General features: G+C 27.1%; 1 protein-coding gene across 1 annotated transcript in view; it reads left to right on the top strand.

Moving 5' to 3' along the window:
• Window positions 1-19,527, top strand: part of LOC107451638 (uncharacterized) — a 152,322-nt gene that overhangs the window by 79,539 nt on the left and 53,256 nt on the right. The window lies entirely within an intron of this gene.

Raw genomic sequence — 19,527 nt, forward strand, 5'->3', positions numbered from 1 at the left:
ATTTGAAAGTCATATTCCCAACGTATCATTACGACATAAGTAATTTAAATCATAGTGAAATAGATTCTAAACAACTTTGATCAATAAATCAAACAGATTAAGCATTAAAAAAAGCACCTCAATTACTCATGAATTACTCGGACGAAATTATAACTTAACTTTGAAGAGTGGCATCTTTAGTTCAATGATATTCAACAAAGATGGCATTTCATTCTTAAAACATCTGTCCACTTGACATTCAATAAAATTTACTTCCGATTTTTATGTAATTTTGCAATTTAAGAAATGTAGTTAATTCATAAAGTGTCATGTCATGATCTAAATATGTCATGATCTCTCAAAATTGTAAGTTCGAAAATAAAAAGCTATTCTAAAAATACATTTTCAAAATCGTTTGCTCAGGTATAAACGCAAACGAAAAGATTGTCCATGCCATACATTAATAAACATCGGCAGAATTTGTAAGTCAAAACCCTTACAAATATCTAAATTATGGCGCACTTGCTTAAAATTATATCCACAACGACTTTGATCAATAAATCAAACAGATGAAGTATTAAAAAAAAGTCTTAATTACACAGGAATCACTCTGAAGAAGTTAAAAAGTAACATTGTAGTGTAGCATCTGCTGTTCAATGATATTCAACAAAGTTTGTATTTAAAGTAACAAATTGGTGCGTTAAATCTTGTTGAGCGAAAAATTAATATTCCGAACCGAGGTACTCAAGGTTGGCAAAGAACTCTTTTCAATAATTATATGCCGATTGAAGACTGTATTAATTAGAAAGCGTCCATGGGATTTCATTTTTCAAAAGACATCTGTCCACCTGCGCGCTTGGATATTGAAGGGGAAAAAAAGGATTATAGAGAAACAGTGTTTCAATATAATTAAAATTATCTCAATATTCAAGCAGATGTTGTTGTAATTTATTCAGAGGAAACGATGGCCCTATAATTTGTAGTAAAAATTATCTTCAAAAAGGGAAGTGGTATTTATAAATTTCGAAAATCCCTTTTAATACTTATGCACCCAATTCAAAGAATATTCACCTAATTAACAGATGAGAAAACCTTCCTAAGTGCGAAATAAGTCCAATGATGGCTACTTTAGGAAGGGCGTACCTATCCCCTTCAGCAGGTTCGGTGTTCTAGAGGGGAGAGGGAGGATAAGAATAAAATTTGAAGATACAGGTGCTGTAGGGGTCAATCTAAGCAATATAAATGCATTCCTTATCTCTTTCATGTATACTTTGTTCAAACACTATAAATAATTTTAATACTTTTAAAGAGTGGAAATTTTTTCCGAAATTAGTGCTTTTTGGAAAGAATTATAAAAAAAAGACGAGCGATAAATATTTTGAATGTTTTTTTTCTATATTCTATATTGTATACTTCAAGCTTTTCTAAAAGCGTTTAAAATTAAGAATTTCAAATTAATTATTCATTTCATGTTTATTAAATACTAGTAGTAGAATTATTTCAATAAATAATTTTGGTATAACTGCGAATGGTTTTACTTTTAGTAAGATTTATTTAAAAAAAAAAAAAATCCGATGCTTGAAAAAAAAGTATTACTTGCTTAACATGTTTTTCGTTGATTATTTTAAAACAAAAAAAAGAAACAAGCTCCAAATTCTAAAATTATTGACGCTAAAAGTTTTAATTGTTAAACCAACATTCGATTTCTTAATTTATTACAATGTAATTAATTATTATAAGTCATGAGGGAAATCAATTTTTTTGGATGTATTCTTGATATCTTTAAAGTTTAAAAGAAGAAAAAAACATAATTTTTTTTTTGAAATTTTTAGCAGTCATCATTTTTAATTTTTACTAGATGTCGAAATAACTGATTTTTAGTAATTTTCTAATTTATCAGTGTTTAAATTCTACAGCGTTTTGCTTGATAGTAAGAGAGCTTTGTTTCTATTTCTTTGCTTAAAATAATGCTTACGATTGCAATTAATTTTTAAAAAAATAACAAATTTAAAAATAAAATAAATTATAAAAATTTGAATTCGAGAACTCCATGACAAAGAAAGAAAAACTAAAAAGAAACAGAAATCTCCTGAAATTAACTGTAGCTTAATAAAAGTAAATATAATTTACGATATTATAAAGATTTTAAAATATAAATTAAATAAATAAAACCAGAATTTTTGACATTCAGCAATTATTTCATTTCATATTTAAAATTTTATAACGCACCAAATCTAAACTCAAATAATACCCCTGAATAGTTTAATTTAATAGCATGAGTAATGACACGAAGACGCATTAAGTTCCAAAAAGTAAAACCAATAGAAAAATGAAATCCATACATCAAATGATTATGGAAGAAAATAAATCCAAATTTAAAAATGACATATATATGTTAAAAAAAAAAAACATTTCCTTATCTAATTTTAGGAATATTTCTCAAAAAAATTTCTAAATGAAAAACGTTGAATGACGTATTAAAGTTAATGAATTTAAGATGACATGCTAGTTCGTAAATAAAAAGAAGGGAGAAAAAAATCGTGTAGATTTATATATCCGATGAAACTATAAATAAGACGTGTCTGACACATATGTAGAAATAATTTGAAATGTCAACAAAATTTATTCAGAATACTTCCTATGTATCTTGCTTCCTGTCCTAATAGAAAAAAAAGGGAATAAAAAAAACTAATTTAGAATAAAATTATTTTTCTTGAAACAATATCCTAAAATTTGAAAAGCTGCTAAAATAAAATCTGCATTAAATTTATATTTATATCGAGCAAATCTAATGCGCTGTAATTTTTTTAAGGAAAAAAAATGTTTTCTCAGAATTTATTTGATAAAGTAATGATGATAAAAGTGTCATCCACCAAGGATGTTTTAACTTGGGAGATTTTTTTTAATTTTTTTTTTATTCACACATCGAAGTTTGATTTTTTGCATTTTTATCAAGTTACACATTATAAAATAATTATCCATATTATCAGCATTAAAATTGTCAAGTGCTATACTTTCATGAAACTAAATGATTTTAAAATCTTTTCATCAAAATATTAGATCAAAAATTTGGATCAAAATATTTGAGTTGAATTTTCAAATACATCATTACTTTACATCTTCATTACATCTCTAATTATAATGAAATTTAATTCACAGGTTTCTAGATATGCCACAATATATAGTTTTGGAAAGATATAGATTAAAAAAATAGAAATTGCAGTAACATAAAAAATAAAAAAACGAGTGTTATTTATTTTACATTAAAATCGTCTAGTTATTGTAACATTAACAGATTTATTTTTATTTAATTCTCATTAAAGCCTGTTAGACCATCATATCAAAGTAATATCAATAAATAATTTTTATTTTTATTTTATTTCCTTATTTTGTTATTAAGATCAGATATTAATATAATACTGATATATTTCTTTTAATTTTTTTCGCTAAAATCGGATATGTTAGTAAAGATGTTAATATAATATGTTTAAAAGATTTCTTTCCTTACTCAATTTTCATTAAAATCGAATCTTATAGCTGTAATTGTAACATATTTTTTTGTTCATTTATTTATTTTTCACTAAAAATGGATAAGTTAAAGTAATACTAATAGATTTCTTTTTTAACTTATTTTCAATTTTTTTTTTAATTAGATAAGTTCATAGAGCAATATATTATGTATTATTACCTGAATCATTTAGTAATTTATTTTTCCTCGATATGCAGTGCTCAAGAAAAGTTCTTAGTTTTGTGTCAAAACTTGCAAAGTTTAAATTAAAAATATCTGGTTTTTGTTTTTCTCAGCATATTTTGAGTGTTTTTAGGATTCAGTTTTTAAGAAATTATAATGAATGAGGGTAAATAAGACATTTTTTTATTGCTCTGCATTTAAATCCTTTTTCAAATGTTTGTTCTTACAATAAATATTAAGAATTAACAGTTTTTTACCCAAAACGTCTACTGCTATATATATATTCCAATTAAATTTATGAATTATGACATCAGTTAAACAAAATAGATAAATATTATATCACTATAATTAATAATATTATAACACTTATTTATATTTTAAATAAACTTATTAACTGAGGAATCAACGAAAAAAAATATTAATGATTAATCAAATAAATTATTTCTGTTATAATTTTTTAAAATTCTGCTAACATTTTAAACTAAAAAATAAAATAAAAAAATGAAGAAAAAAGGAATGATAACTAAGATGAAAAAGAAAAAAAAAATTTCGTAAAACGATTCGATAACTGCTAATGTTTACAATTTCAATATGAAATTTTAAGAAAAAGAATGAGAATTAGTATTTTTTCTTACATCGAGTGAAATATGGTTAGCCGTCGCAATATTTAACTTTAAAATTATTTGTATTCATTTATATAATGAATTAAGCATAATTCAAAAACTTCTTAAATAAATTAAAATATTCATATATGTTAATATACAAAGCTATACTTTTAACACTTCTGTGATCATGAAAAATCTTCCTGCAATAAAGTAATCAAATGAAATAAATTTTTAATTATTATTCCAGTTTTCCGTTGTACGATATACCGAGAAAAAACTAAGTTTCCTCCTTTGAATCACAGATGGCGCTGTAATACTGAATCTCTCCAAATGATTGAAAACAAATTCGTAACTTGGGCCTTCCGATTTCATTCCATTACAGATAAATAACGCTCGAAAGAAAAAATAAATGTTTGTTTTATAGCTTTTAATATAATCATTCCACGAATTCATTAAAATATAAGAAAATAAGCTTCATTGTTAATATGAAACAATTGATTTCGGCGTTTCCCTTATTGTAGATGATAAAATAATAAATATTTAGTTTAAGAAATTTTTTTTTTTAACTTAATTAATCAAATGCAATTTCATCAATTAATCAAAAGCACATCACATACCACACACATAGCATACAAGTATCAAACCTGCTATTATTTAATGTATATAGTAATTAATTTTTGTCAAAATTTGCAGAAACAAACAAATATAATCAGATTTGTTCGTTTAAAATGATATCTTCTTAATTCCAATCAGAATTTTTTTTTGTTTTACATTGATATTAGTTAAAAACAAAAATAAAGAAAAAATTAAAACTTTAATAAAATAAAAAATTTAATAGGTATGACGTAATTGAAAAATGCTATTACTAGTAAATTATTTTACATACAGTTAACAGAGAAGTATATTTTAAAAGTTTAATGTCATTAAGTCTTTCTTTTTTTATTTATTAATCTATTTTTGAAATGTTATAATTTACAAACATCCCTCATACATTATTTCCATCAAAAAAATTTAATTATTAGCGAAATCAGAATTTAAAATTATTACAATTTGAAAGTATATAATTAAATTATATAGTATAAAAATATTCTCGACTTAATGAATTTTTTTTAAAAATAAAATTGATAAAATTAATGCTTCTTTTAATAAAAAAAAATCGCAATTGATTTAAAACAATAGTTAAAAAAAATAAATTCAAATCATTTAAACGCGGCTGTTAATAACACAATTTTCACAAATTTGACCAAATCTCCAAATTTGACCACTTAGTTTTCAAATTTTTATAAATTTGCATATTTAAAACACATTATGAATCAATATACAAATTTGCAGACAATAAAAAATGTATGTTTGAAACACAAATTTATAAATAATTATAAAAGAAACGCAATACAAATTCAAGCAAATTAGATTTATAAAAATTTAAAAACTTTATGAAAAAAGATGTACTTGAGAATTTATTAAAAAAAAAAAGAGCTTGCTTTAAAAATGCAGCAGCAACAAGAATTTTGTGAAACAGCTAGAAATTGCTTTACGAAACATTTTGCTTATTTAAAAACCGTCTACGGAGAATAAAAATATCCCGAATATAATAATGATATTTGATAAAAAATTTTAATAAAATTTTGCAACAATATTGCAATCATTTTGCGAAAGTATTGCATGTTATATTTCCCTTTCTAGTAAGTTAAAATGTCAATAATTATAAATATTAAAGTATATAAATTTTCATATAATTTAGATTTTCTGTGAAAGAAACTATCTAATTAAAAAAAAATAATAATCTAATAAAAAATATTAACATTTGTGTAATTAAAACTACTTCTCTCTGAATAGCAAGTTAACTTCTTTAAAATAACTATTATATAAAATAAATGTAATTTAAAATAATTATAACTTTTTTAAAATAAAAAACTTTTTTAAAATAACTATGTGAGTACAATTAGTATTTATGTTAAAATAAACAGTTTTACAGTACTTTATTTAGTGTTGTACTATCTTTCTCAAGGTTTCATTTTATTTTTTACGAAAAAGATTATTTATTAATGCAAATGAAAGATAGGCTTTTGAATTAGCGTTTTACTTTTTTAAAGGATATTTTTCATCACAGATTTTTTTTCAACCCGTGTAAATCCAACCAGTTAAGGAAGAAAAAAAACGAACTTAATTCTGCTGTAGTTTAAATTCTTGTCTTAGGGTCATAATTATAATCTTTTTTGAATATTTTTATTACTACTTCTTTCATGCATGCTTTGTTAAAAATAACATTACGATTTTTGCAAGTGAACTATCTGTTATAGTATAATAACTAAAAAATTTCGAATAAAAAGTTTTCTGTCGGTTTCTTTTCATCGCATACTCAAACTTCTTTTTACATTTAATTAAACTATATACACTAATATTAACTTTCAGACTAAACTAAAAAATGCAAAAAATACAGAGAACATTAATTTTTTTACGTAAAATTTATGGCGAATAAATTTTTTTGTACATTTATTTTTCGACCTTTTTTTTTACTTACATATATTTTTAATTTTCTTTAACTACCTTAACCGATTTTAGCATTGAAAAAACCTCTAAAAACGCGTAGTTCTATTAAAATAAAAGACTTTTTTTTACCTACTATTATTTTTATTTTATTTTATTTTTTATTAATTTTTCCTTTATATTTTTCTACGTTTCATTCATAATAATTAATTTCGTAAATTTATTTAAATATTTTATTTTGTAGCTATCATATAATTGTACGTTTCAAATATATTGGAAAGTTGTATTATTTTGATATTTTAATAGCTTATGCTATTTTTTCGAACTCTTATTTTACAATAAATTCACAAAAATTTTTTCGAAATTATGTATCATAACCACATTTGTTAAAAAATTCATCTATTTTATTATAATATAAACTATTATTATATTTATGATTTTAATATATACTATATTTTTAAAATTCTAATATGAAGTTCGATAAGCCCTAACATATTGTTTGAAATCCGAGGTTAAAATAAAGGCAAACACACTTGCTATCTGAAGCAACTTGTTTTATCCGATTTTTGGAATCTTGTCTATTGCCTAGGCACGAAACATTCGAGGAAACTATTATCTCCTATTCAGGAAGAAATTGAAACCTCTATTTTTTAATTTCGGCCAAAACCATATAAAAAACTAATAATTACCAAATCTAAGATATCTCGATATACAGTGCAAACTCAATGGTTCGAAAGGGTTATACAAATATGTTATTACAAGCGATATTTTAAGTAACGAAATCAGACACAAAAATGTACTTTTTCTGAATAAACATACCTTTTTTCCAGAAGGATTATGATTCTTGATTCCCAAAATATAGAGGGTAGCCGAAAGCTGGGATATAAGGTCCCAAAAGTTAGAGCGGTCGACTGTTTGAACTCTTTAATGTTATCTTTATGTTCTTTAATGTTCAGCAACTGTTGGACATAGTTCGATAACATTTAGTATTTTTTCTTATAAAATTAAGTGTTTTTAAATGTGCAAAAATTCAACATTTTTTAGACTTCTATTGAATAAAATAATAACAAATAATAAATAATTATTAAAAATTATTTTTCGTATGGAATTATGTCCGAAAAAACGAATTTTATAATTCTATGCGAAAAGTTTTCCATTCGCTTAAAAAGTTCCCGAGTTATCATGAAATATACTAAAAGTAAAAAAAATATTAAAAGGGACAAATCTTAGTGAACAAAGTATTCTTTGGCCAATGGACAAACTATTGCAACCATATATCCCAGATTGCTGCTACCCCCTAAATTTTAGGTCATAATTCGTTGAAAAAAAGAATTGTTTATTCAGAGAAAGTACGTTTTTCAGTCTGATTTCGTAACTTATTCATATTATTCTGATTTCGTAATATCTTCTGCATTAATTAACTACGTTCGTATCGAATCATTAAGAGGGAATCTTTAGTACCTGAAAATCCAGTCATTAGATCAAATCCGGGTTTTTTTTTTTGTTTTTTTTTTTTGCTCACGCTACGTTTGTTTCAAATTTCGCACCTTTTTTTTTCTTTTTTTGAAAGAAATTTATTCGTTAATTAAAAGATGCGAACCATTGGTAAAATTTTCAGTTGGTGACATTGGTAACATTTGCATCCGCCACTCATTTTTTAAATTTTTATTAAAACTGAATATACATAAGTCTTTCAAATTTTTGTGTTGTTTTACAACTTGGTAGCATACAAAATTTGTTCACAAGTCTTCTGTGAGTTATTTTTAAAAAACTTATGCATTTAAATATCTGATAAATCTGAAAATATTTAAACTAAATGCATAAAAAACATTTAAAACGTATTTTTCTCCTGGTTTGGTTCCTGAAAACAAATTAAAGTAAAATAAATAAATTACACATATTTCAAATTTCTTAAAATTATCTTTCTTAGTTTTGGAAATACCTTGTTCTAAAGTTTAAAAAAGAAATTTGAAAAATATATTGATCATGGGGAAAAAAAGTATTCAAAACTACAAATTGAATTACAATGGGAGGATAAATCTAGCGTTTTAACTCAGATACAAGCATAATTTATCTACCATTCTAAAGTCAACTAACATATAGCATTTATTTTAAAACAAATCACAAAATGTTTACAATTTTTGTACCCCCGACCTCCTTAACCTAATTTCAAAATTTATATAACACTATGAAAATAATGGGTGGTATTAAAACAAAGTGTGAATTATTTAGTTGCCAAGACGAAAAAAAGGATTCAACATTAACAAAACAACACAGCAATAATTTATCAGGGCACCTAGAAACAACAGGGCCCCTTGTCTAATAATTAATACAAGAGAAGGGAACCATTAACTGAAGAACGCGTACACTTGTAATTAAATTGAGAGGAGGGCGTACATTAGTCGAATGACAGGCAGCAAATAATAGACCCTGCGTATTCGAAAGGAATTAAAAGATACTAAAAAACACTTGTCGCAGAAAACTGCTTATTCACTGTAACATCAAAATGGAATTAATAATAAAATAAATAAATTCAAAGCGACTTTACAATGCCAAACAAAGGGAAGAAATGTCATATTTGAGGGCGTGACATGTTGTCCCATGAAATGAAATGCATTCAAACATATGTCAGACACATGACTTTACATTCTGGAATATGACAGCGAATTTTACTTCTTTAATTATGTGGAGATTCTGCTGAAGTAGTGACTGATGGTATTTTTTGGCTGCTCTAAAATTTCATTTTTTTTTTTTTTCGTTACTATTGTTCTCTTTCGTTTTTGAATGTATCTCAAAAAGAAACACATGTTCCAATATTTTTTTAAAAGCAATTCGTAAGCGGAAATTCTTCATTAAGAATGTTGTAATGAATGTTTCATCATTTTTATTGTTATTCACTATCATATTGTTTAACTAATTTTAAAAAAATGTATCTATAATTTGAGCAACGAAACACTAGTATAGAGGTATATAGGTATATTTTTTGTAAACAATATGTTAAAGTTAGCTTTTCACTATTAAAAAAAAAATTAAAATAATTAAAATACTTTTTATGCAACAATTTTCAAAAAAAAAAACAATTTTAATTATTTCGATTCGGTATAAGATTTAAGACCAACGTTACGTTTTTAAAATTTTAAAATGCTTGCAGAAAGAAAAAAAAATCTTGTCTATGACAATAACTATATTCTAAATTTTGTGAATATTTCATTTATACGAAGATAAAACTTTTGAATAATTAAATAATAAGAAGAGAAATTCGTTTCCGTGGATTTCAATTTAATGAAATATCCATTCAGCACAATTTTTTCCCACTATCAAAAACTTAGCACAAGTATATCAGTGAATGCTGCTTTGAAATATACTATCTTTTCGAGATAGTACTCATTCTCTCTGCAATTTTCAAATAGCTTTATTTATTTATCTTTTATTGACAAGTGTTACATAAAATGCTTTTTTTTTTTAAAATATATTCCAGCAAAAAAAAGTTAAAATGTTAGTTATTATATTCTAAATTTTGTGTATGTTTCATTTATCAGGTTATGAACTTTTGATGATTTCGTTTCTAAGGAGAGGAATTTCAGGAACGGTTCGCTTTCGAAGATTTCCATTGAATAAAAATTCCTCTCAATAATTTTTTTTTATTCAAAATTTTAGGAAAGTAATAATTATAAAAATTCATCTTTGAGTTATGAATTTAAGAAGAAAGAAAATGGTAATTTATTAATATTGCAGTTTAAATGTATTTTTTTGCCATCTAAATATCGCACGGCTTTGAAAAAAGATACAAAAGTCTAGATCGCTAGGGGGTAAAGCTTAATTATATTCGAATAATTTAACGCTCGAAAACGGCCCAATCAGCTTACAGATATTCTTCCGCTTATTAGAAAGAGACTATCAAAAGTTGCCATCAGAAGCACCGAAGGGGTAACTGCGAAAAAAAGGTAAATAAATAAAACTGCATCGGTATGGGATAGAGAATGAATACTAACTCGAAAAGGAGGGGTATTTCAAAACAGCAATCACTGATAACAATTTTCCAAAAGTATAGTGGGGGGAGGGAAGAAGAGTTAAGGGGGAGGGGAGAAAATTTTTCAGGCACTAACGTAACGAGTTTATGATCAATTTCTGAACCTTCTCGCTTTGGAGTTATCACATAGAGATGGAATAGCAAAAGCGGAGATATGGAAAAAAAAATTAATAAAACAAAATAAAATAATAAAAAAATACAATAATACACTACTGGAGTGCAAAACAAAAATTGGATTCTCATCATCGTAGGAAAAGCCCGAAGCAATTAAACAACAAAATAAGTGCTGCAATAAGCGAACTAAAATAAGAGGAAAGAAAAAAAAAATCTCGCCAAAATCCTAGCCGAAAACAGAGAGACTAATTCATAATCAGCGCCAAGTTCATAATTAAATTCAAAGAAAATGTTATTTTAATAATTGCAACGGCGGATGGCGTAATTTTATCGGTAATTTAATTATAGTATTTAATTACTTTTTAACTGGATTGCAAGAGCCGAGTAATTGGACTAAGTTTTGGGCGCTCTGACATTGGATGGATAATTCCTGTGTAATTAAATCTCGATTAGTAACTTTTCCCAAGCTAAATTTAATATATGTTGGAATTTCATTTTTCACGATCAGTTAGTCATATGCCATCGTCTCAATCCAAAATTCAGGTTTTTCTCTCACTAAGACAGAAATTTGTCGAAAATTATTTTGACTTTTTTTTTCCAGCTTTCAATTTTTTTTTCGACAATTTTCTTCCTTCATTATGATTATACGCTCACATTTTTATTTACTTTTTTCCTTCTTAAGAAAGACAGTGAGAAAGAGAGACATCTTAACTGTAACTGTAAGTTCTTAATTACAGAAAACTCACATTAAGAGGGGAGGGAGGAAAACTTTAAAGCTCATCAACAAACGGGAAGAAGAAAACCAAGAGATCTTTCATTTTGTTCTTCTTTCCTCTTCTTTTATTTTTTTTTCTACTGACAAACTGGTCGTAGCTTGACAGATAATTGGAATTTAAATACTTCCTATGCTTTCACACACAAACCCAATCTTCCCTTTATTCTCCCCCCCCCTTCCCTGTAAAGTAAATCTTCAAAGGGGGAAGGGAAATATGGAACGAAAAAGGGAATAAAAAAAAGAATATATATAATGTTTATATATAACTAAACCGGACGCTGATTTCCTTTAATTCCCCTAGAAGTAAATGTAATAATAATCTTCCCTACAACTTAATGAAATAAGAAAATTAAGAGAGAAGAGACAAAAAAATTAATATTAAAGATAGGGAAGATGGTAGAAAAAAAAAGGGAAATTATAATAAAATCCAGGGAAAAAAAACCTCAAGTTAATTTTGAGTAATGGAATTTTCATCGGTACAAACCATGCCAACCCAAACAATAGCAGCGCTCAGTTTTTGTATATTTTTTGCATTAATTTATAAAACGGTAGGTACATCAATTAGCAAGTAGGCTCTAATAGCTAACTGAGACAACCTTGTTAAGAACACAATTAAATTAAACAGGAATTTTTAATTAGTTCGATCATAATTATTTGGAAATTACTTGCGTGTGGGCTAGCTATGTGTATTTGAGCCGCCAAATCGAGTTTCTTGTTAATTACATTTTTTTCTATATATATTCAACGCGTAGTGTAGACCAGGTTTTCTAGATGGTTAATGATTTTTTTTTCTTTCAATTCTTTACCATTTTATTAATTTTTTAAATATTTTTTTTTTCTTTTGTGTTGCGGTAATGAGGAAATGATCTTCCCCTTTGTTACTCGCTACGAGCACGCAGTTTATTTTTTGAATCTTCCTTTAATTTGATAAAACGCGTTTTACGGGTATAGCGTTCGCAATCTCAACAATTTATTTATTTTTTTATTACTATTAATGCACATTTAAACTTTTTGCACCTATTGGAAATTACGGTTCGCAGAGATGGCAGGCATTCTATTAATTATATTACCTATCATATAATTTCTTCTTAACACGCAAGTATAATGAATTTTATTATTCAACTCTTGAAACGTATATTTAAAATACTTAAATATACAATATATATTTTGAAAAGTACTCAAACTGCTGCATTTCAGTCGCAAAATGACAAAAGCATAAATTAATTGCAATATATAAATAAATATGAGAATTTTTTTGTTAAAAATTTTTTGGTTGTTTTTGTTGTTGTTCATTTACGTCGCACTAGAGCTGCACAATGGGCTATAGGCGACGGTCTGGGAAACATCCCTGAGGATGATCCGAAGACATGCCATCGCAATTTTGATCCTCTGCAGAGGGGATGGCACCGCCGACGACCTGCACGCGAAGTCGAGCACTTTACGGTAGAACAGTTTAACGAGGACCCATACCGTACACCCTCGGTCTCTACGCAGGCTGATCCAAGTAGTCACCCACCCGCACACTGACCGTAGCCAGTGATGCTTGACTTCGGTGATCTGCTGGGAACCGTGTCTTAACGATCAGTCCACTACGGGACAAAAATTTTTTGGAGAAGACATTGTCTATTTAATAAATTCGACACATTTTTCAATTCAAAACGAAATCAAGAAGGAAAAAAAACTTAATAATGTATAAGAAACATTTCACTTTAAGTAATATAAAGTAGAATTTAAAATAATGTTTAAAATGCGAACCATAATAATAATAAGAAAAAAAACTTATTTTTTATGAAGAATTTTCGCTCATGAAGGGTTACAAATTAAAAAAGGGAAATGATTTTTCTTTTACTTATAATTACCATATTTAACAGTATCAATAGCTAAAAGACATTTATTGTTCTTCAAGAACTATAAACATTTAAAATTAATAAAAAATAATTATGCAACGTCTATGAAAAAATTCATTACTGTTTAGAAAGCTTTAAAACTTTAACAGACCAATTTAAAGCTATTTTTTGTCGCTTAATAAACCCGATAGCGTTCAATTTTACTCTCGCAACAAAAGCAACGCTAATTTACCCTGGAATTAAAAAAAAAGTTCTTTAAATAGTATAATAAACTGAATTTTATTATTGTTTTAATACCCTCGTAAAAAAATTGCCCCAATTTCTTTTTTTTAAATTCTGCTTTTACCCCTTTCCTTCATTTAGTTATTGCAATCTCAAATTTGAAGCGTGGTAATTTAATACTCACCTACAGCGTCTAGGCCTTTTTAAAGGGGGGATTTTAAGCAATTCTGCCTAGACCGTTAACTACCCACAATGGCTATAAAACTATGTTTTATGTCGCACTTTACGAACGAAAAAAAAAAGTTTAAATCGTAAAATTGGACTCATTTTGTGGTAAAATAGAAAAACTATTTTAAAGAGGTTGAACGAGAATAAAAAAAAAAATAAACTCAACTTGTGTAGTGTAGAAAAGGCCGGTAATTGGTGTGTAGTTCGAAGTATAAGAAAATAATGAATTAAAAAAAAAATAAGAAACGAGCATAATAAAAATGTATTTAAGGGGCTGTAAATGCAATGTTTTTAAGTTAATTTTATGACTTGAACAGATGCGAAGTTCCCAAAGAGGTGACTCCGCAATTGGGTGATTATATTTTAGAGCAAGAACAGATATTGATTTTAATTGATGGTTTCTATACGCGAAGAAGAAATCGCCGACGCTGGTCATTAAATTGATTTTTTTTTTCTTCTTCAAAAGAAGAGTGAATTTTTTTTTTATGCGCCTGCCGTATCTATCATTAAAATAGGCAATCAATTAAAACGATAAGTTTAAAAAAAAAATTAATTTTTCTCGCGTTTATAATTTATTTAAAATAACAATAATGGCAAACAATAATCCCAACATCTTATTCCAAAATCAGCTTCCATTGAATAATTCTACACTACGAAAAACCATGTTACAAAGACTTTTTAACTTCTTTAAAACTTTCCCGCAAAACAAATAATGAAAATAATTTTAGTTTTTTTTTTTATCCCACTTTGAAAATTGAAAGTTTCATTAAGAATCCCCCTTAATACATATTTTTTCTTGAACTAAAAGTAATTTGCAGAATATGGAAATTGGTTGAGAGAAATTTGTAAAGCTGGTACTATAGAAATAGAACCATATTTGTAAAGCTGGTACTATAGAAAGTAGAGTAATTCGATTAATGATTGATTCGATTAATAATTGATTCAATTAGGATAGAATCACTATATCGGCCAGGAAACTCATGGAATAAATCTTTTATGTCCTGATTAAATGAATATAGGGTTGCAATATTGCATTACAATATTTAAGTAATTCTCTTTTACCACAACGTCAAACTCATTTTATGTCTGAAGACATAAAAGCCGGAATTGACTATACTGTGCCAAACGTAGATATAAGTAAGGAAATTTTACAGTATAATTGAAAAAAAGAAAGAATGGAATAAAAAAAAGAAGAAATAAGGGGGGAAAGATCAATAGTGTACTTTTTAGTTTTCAGACCGGTGTTTACTTAAAGAAGGCACTTCCACCCCTTAAGGGTTCTATATTTGCTGGAGTTAATTAAGTTTTTAATCTGTCAGCACGTTGTATAAGATCATAAGCGACGCTAGTAAACGAGGTGTCATTTATATGCCTGTGAAATTTTTACAAGGTTGATACAAAAGAAAAAATAACACTACGAGTATTACGATTAACAGTAAAACCCACTTAAAAGAAGTATCGTTGCACTTTTGAGTTTAAGAAATATATTCTTTTTAATTTTATTTATTTAAAAAAAAACGTATAAACTTGATTTATTAAAGAACTAAATTAAAAAGATGAAGGACTGCGACAATCACATACTCCAGGTAAAAAAATGAAAGGGTGTTATAAACTAAGTCAGATACAAAAACGAAATTAAAGACCACAAGAAAGATAGGAATGGTAGACAACACATTTATCACAGAAAAAAAATTTCATGCACGAAAATAGGAAGGATAATAAATATATTCTTATAGTAAATTACTATTATAAATCCCGCGTATTTTTATTCCGTTTAAAACAGTTAAGAAATCACAACTCCTTTAGACGTATTCATCAAAACGGACGAAAGTTTTCAGCATGAGCCTGAAAAGTTTTCTTTCTCCAAAACGTTTATTAACCTTTAAAAAAAAGAGAGTTCAAACTAATATCTTTTCTAAGCATTTTCATTAATTTGCTTCAGTGGGCGAACATCGAATTAAACAAGACGGCAATTTGAAAAGAGGTGAAAATTAATTCCCCTATCAAAATCTCTGAAGGCAAAACCAGTGAAAATGAAAAGAAATGAGAAAAATCGACATAAAAAATATTCTCCATCAGAAAAGTATATCTTTTCTGTAAAGAAGTCTATTACCAAGTTTAAGTAACATCTAGCAAAACTCCTTGAAATGTTAATCCTTAAAACAGGCATAAATCAGAATGGATAGAACTCCGCACTCAAAACAAAAGGCCTACTTAATCTCATTGAAAAGCCGTTATTTAAGGAACTCATCGCCAAGTCGACGTCAAAAATTATTGCTTGAAAATAATAAGACGTGATATAGCACGAGGAGCCAATTCTTTTCAACATGAATAATCTTTCTAGGCGAAACGCAAAACAAAAGCGCAAAAATAGGAGTGTATGTGCAGTTGTGGGGGCAGAAAATAAGAGGGGAGGGGGAATATGGAAAATAAAGGGGAAAAAAAAAAGAAAGAACTTTTCTAGCGAGAGCTTTAGCAAATTACTTCAAATTGTATTACTAAGTCGCCAAATTAAATCAAACGCCAAAGTTTTGCAGTGCTGCAAAACTTTCCGACGGTAATATTAATTAACGTGATTTTGTTCGCCGGTTTTCTAATTTATAATAGCCCCTCTCTCTCTTCTCTTTGGCGAAAATTACGCATTAGTGAATTGGTTATTTGTATTAATTCATAAAAGAAAACTTTAGCGCCATCATTTATATCTCGGGTACTGCCTCTACCGTAAACAATAAATTCCGCACGAAATTAACATCGTTCGCAATTAAACGGTATTGATTTCATCAATTAGCTTACCCCCAACAACGTGCATAAAAAGAGAGGGAAAACTGGTTTCTACTGAGCGGGCCAAAAGAGAAAAGAGTTCGGTAAAAGGGGGGAGGTAAATAGGGGGAGGGTAAAGGAACGAAATTAAAGTTAATCAACCAACCGCTCTAATGGCGGCTAAATTAAATTAAACCCAACCCGGTGAAAAATAGCACAATAATCAAGCCCCCCTCATGCTATAGCCGCCCCCTTTTTCGCGCAAGGCATAGTCAACACAATGCGAAAAGAGTAAAAGCCCCCTCTTTCTACACGTATATATATACTAAAACTCGAGAAAAGGCCCCTAAGACGAGAAAGACAGAAAGAAAATAGTTTGAACGTACAAAATAGGATGGGGAAATGCATTATTATTATGATGTGCAAACCTTAGCGCGCCAGATTGCTGGGGAAATGGGCGAACTGGAGAGAATTTTGCGCCAAAAACAAAAACGAAAAAACGAACGAAGAGAGTTCTACGCGGAAAGAGGGGGGCAAGGGGTAAGAGATTTTAATATTAAGTAATTAAAGCGGCATTATCCATAAATTTAATTTGCGAGTGGCAACAAAGTCAGATTAAAATCAAATTAAAATAACGTTAGGCGCTTCGTAAGTGACGAATGGATATTATAAAATTATTAATTTCCATCTGCTCGTTGTGGAAGCTAACAATTTCCTTTTTACTCAGTTCCTGCGCCCCCCTTTCTAAAACATACGTGCGCGTTGCGCGCTTAAATCAAAGCCCCCGCCCACCGCGCGAAAATGAGAAGCCTTCAAGATGTGGAAAAGTTTTGTTTGCGCGTGTTAAACTCCTCCTATTATGCGCTGTCAAATACATCACTCAAAACTCTCATTCCCCCAGTTAGCGCTATTTAAATTTTACCATTTAAAAGCTTCGAGATTCTCAATTGAAACGATTGTTAAGATAAAAGTTCGTCATTTCGATCGAAAATTCGAAACAGAGTTTCCTTCCTCAGCGCGGTGAGTTTTCATCTTCAAACAATTTTTTTTCCTTCTTTTTTCCTTATAAAGTTGTTTTTGTTCTGTATGTTCTATTTGTTTTGTAAAAGCCTTTATTTTACAATTGAAAAAAATTAAATGTTTTTTTAAGGCTATTAGGAAGATAGAATGACTTTAGAAAAAAACTCTATTTAAAAAAAAAACTTTATTTCAAATTTAAAAAAAAAAATTCTTGTTTAAAATTTTAAACAAATAACATCTTTTAATTTTAACATCTGTAATTAATTGAGTACAGCGTGAATTTTTGAAAAATAGACAAGGTCAAATCATAAATTATTGCATTATACATTAGTATACAAATTCAATTGATAATAATGCAATTGATAATAATAATAATAATGACAATAATAATAATAACAGTTAATAATTACATAGTGGATAAAAATATAGTATATTGCTGAGTAAATATGTAGAATAAGTTTTAGCTAATCAAAAAGCGTTCTTCAGAATTATGGACTTAACGTCGACTTTAAAATTACTTTTTATTCAATATCTCGCTAGCCACTATTTTGTTTTAAAAAAAACAAAAACAAAACAACAACTAAAAAACTGTACATAATATTATACATACTGTTATATACTTTTAAGTAAATTAGATGAAAATTGTTGATTATAAGTTTTGTGCAGATTATACAATTAAATTAATTCATGACACGGCAACGTTAGGTAATCTAGGCCTTATGAACTAAAGGTATCGAATCATACTTACTATCAGTCACTCTATTCTGAAGTAGTAAAAATGTACTAGAGCATTTTATTTGCTGCAAATATATAAATTTCATACGTTCTTACAAATAAAAGTATCCTTTTTTTGGCTAATAAATTTTTTGGGCTCATATTTTTTTCAATACGTAAATAAATAAATGAATAAAATAAAAATTATTTTTATATATTAATATTTATATTAAAAATAATATTTTATTTTATATATTTTATTACATTATAAGCAATATTTTATTATGTTATAAGCAATATTTCATTTTGTGCTGTAACTTAACTTCTTTTATAAAAGAATTCTATATAAGAGCCCAGTTTTTTCGCAACCAGGTAACTTCTAGCTATGAGTAAAGATATCGAAACTTAAAAAAAAAATTTGTATAATGCATTTTAAGGAATTATCAGCTGCCTTTTGATAAATTCACTATGCCCCGTTTTTCCCAAAATGAAAGTCTCTTTTTTTTCTCTTTAAATAATTACAAGAGGAAATTTTCAAGAAATATATCTTTTTGGTTTTATTACCATTTATTTAAGTCATATAAAACCTGGAAAAATAAAACCAAAAATGAAAAAAAAAAATCACTGCAATTATTCTAACACAATGAAAAGTAATTAGTAATAGCAAAAACAAAATTATTTTTGGCAATAGGTTTAATTTTTATTAATTTCAAAAATAAATAAAATTCTGCATCTTTATGAAAAAGTTTAATAAACATGATTAATAACTTTTCCTACAGTCTTTATTATTCAAGACAATAGTTAACTTAATTTTTAAAAACTAAATTTTTTTTGACATTAAAATGTGACCTAAACATCTTGAAATCATCTCACAGCACTATTTTAAGGTTAGCCTCCATTCAGATTAGTAAAATATTCGTAGCATATAAATAATTTAACAATGCATCGTATTACAAAAATAAGGATTTAACAATGTATTTTCCTTTTAAAGCCACTAAGCTTATTTTAACTTTTGAAATTCTAATGAAAACTAAAAATCAGATTTAGTTTTTTAA

Source organism: Parasteatoda tepidariorum, chromosome 7 (genome assembly GCF_043381705.1).
Source record: "Parasteatoda tepidariorum isolate YZ-2023 chromosome 7, CAS_Ptep_4.0, whole genome shotgun sequence".
Taxonomy (NCBI): domain Eukaryota; kingdom Metazoa; phylum Arthropoda; class Arachnida; order Araneae; family Theridiidae; genus Parasteatoda; species Parasteatoda tepidariorum.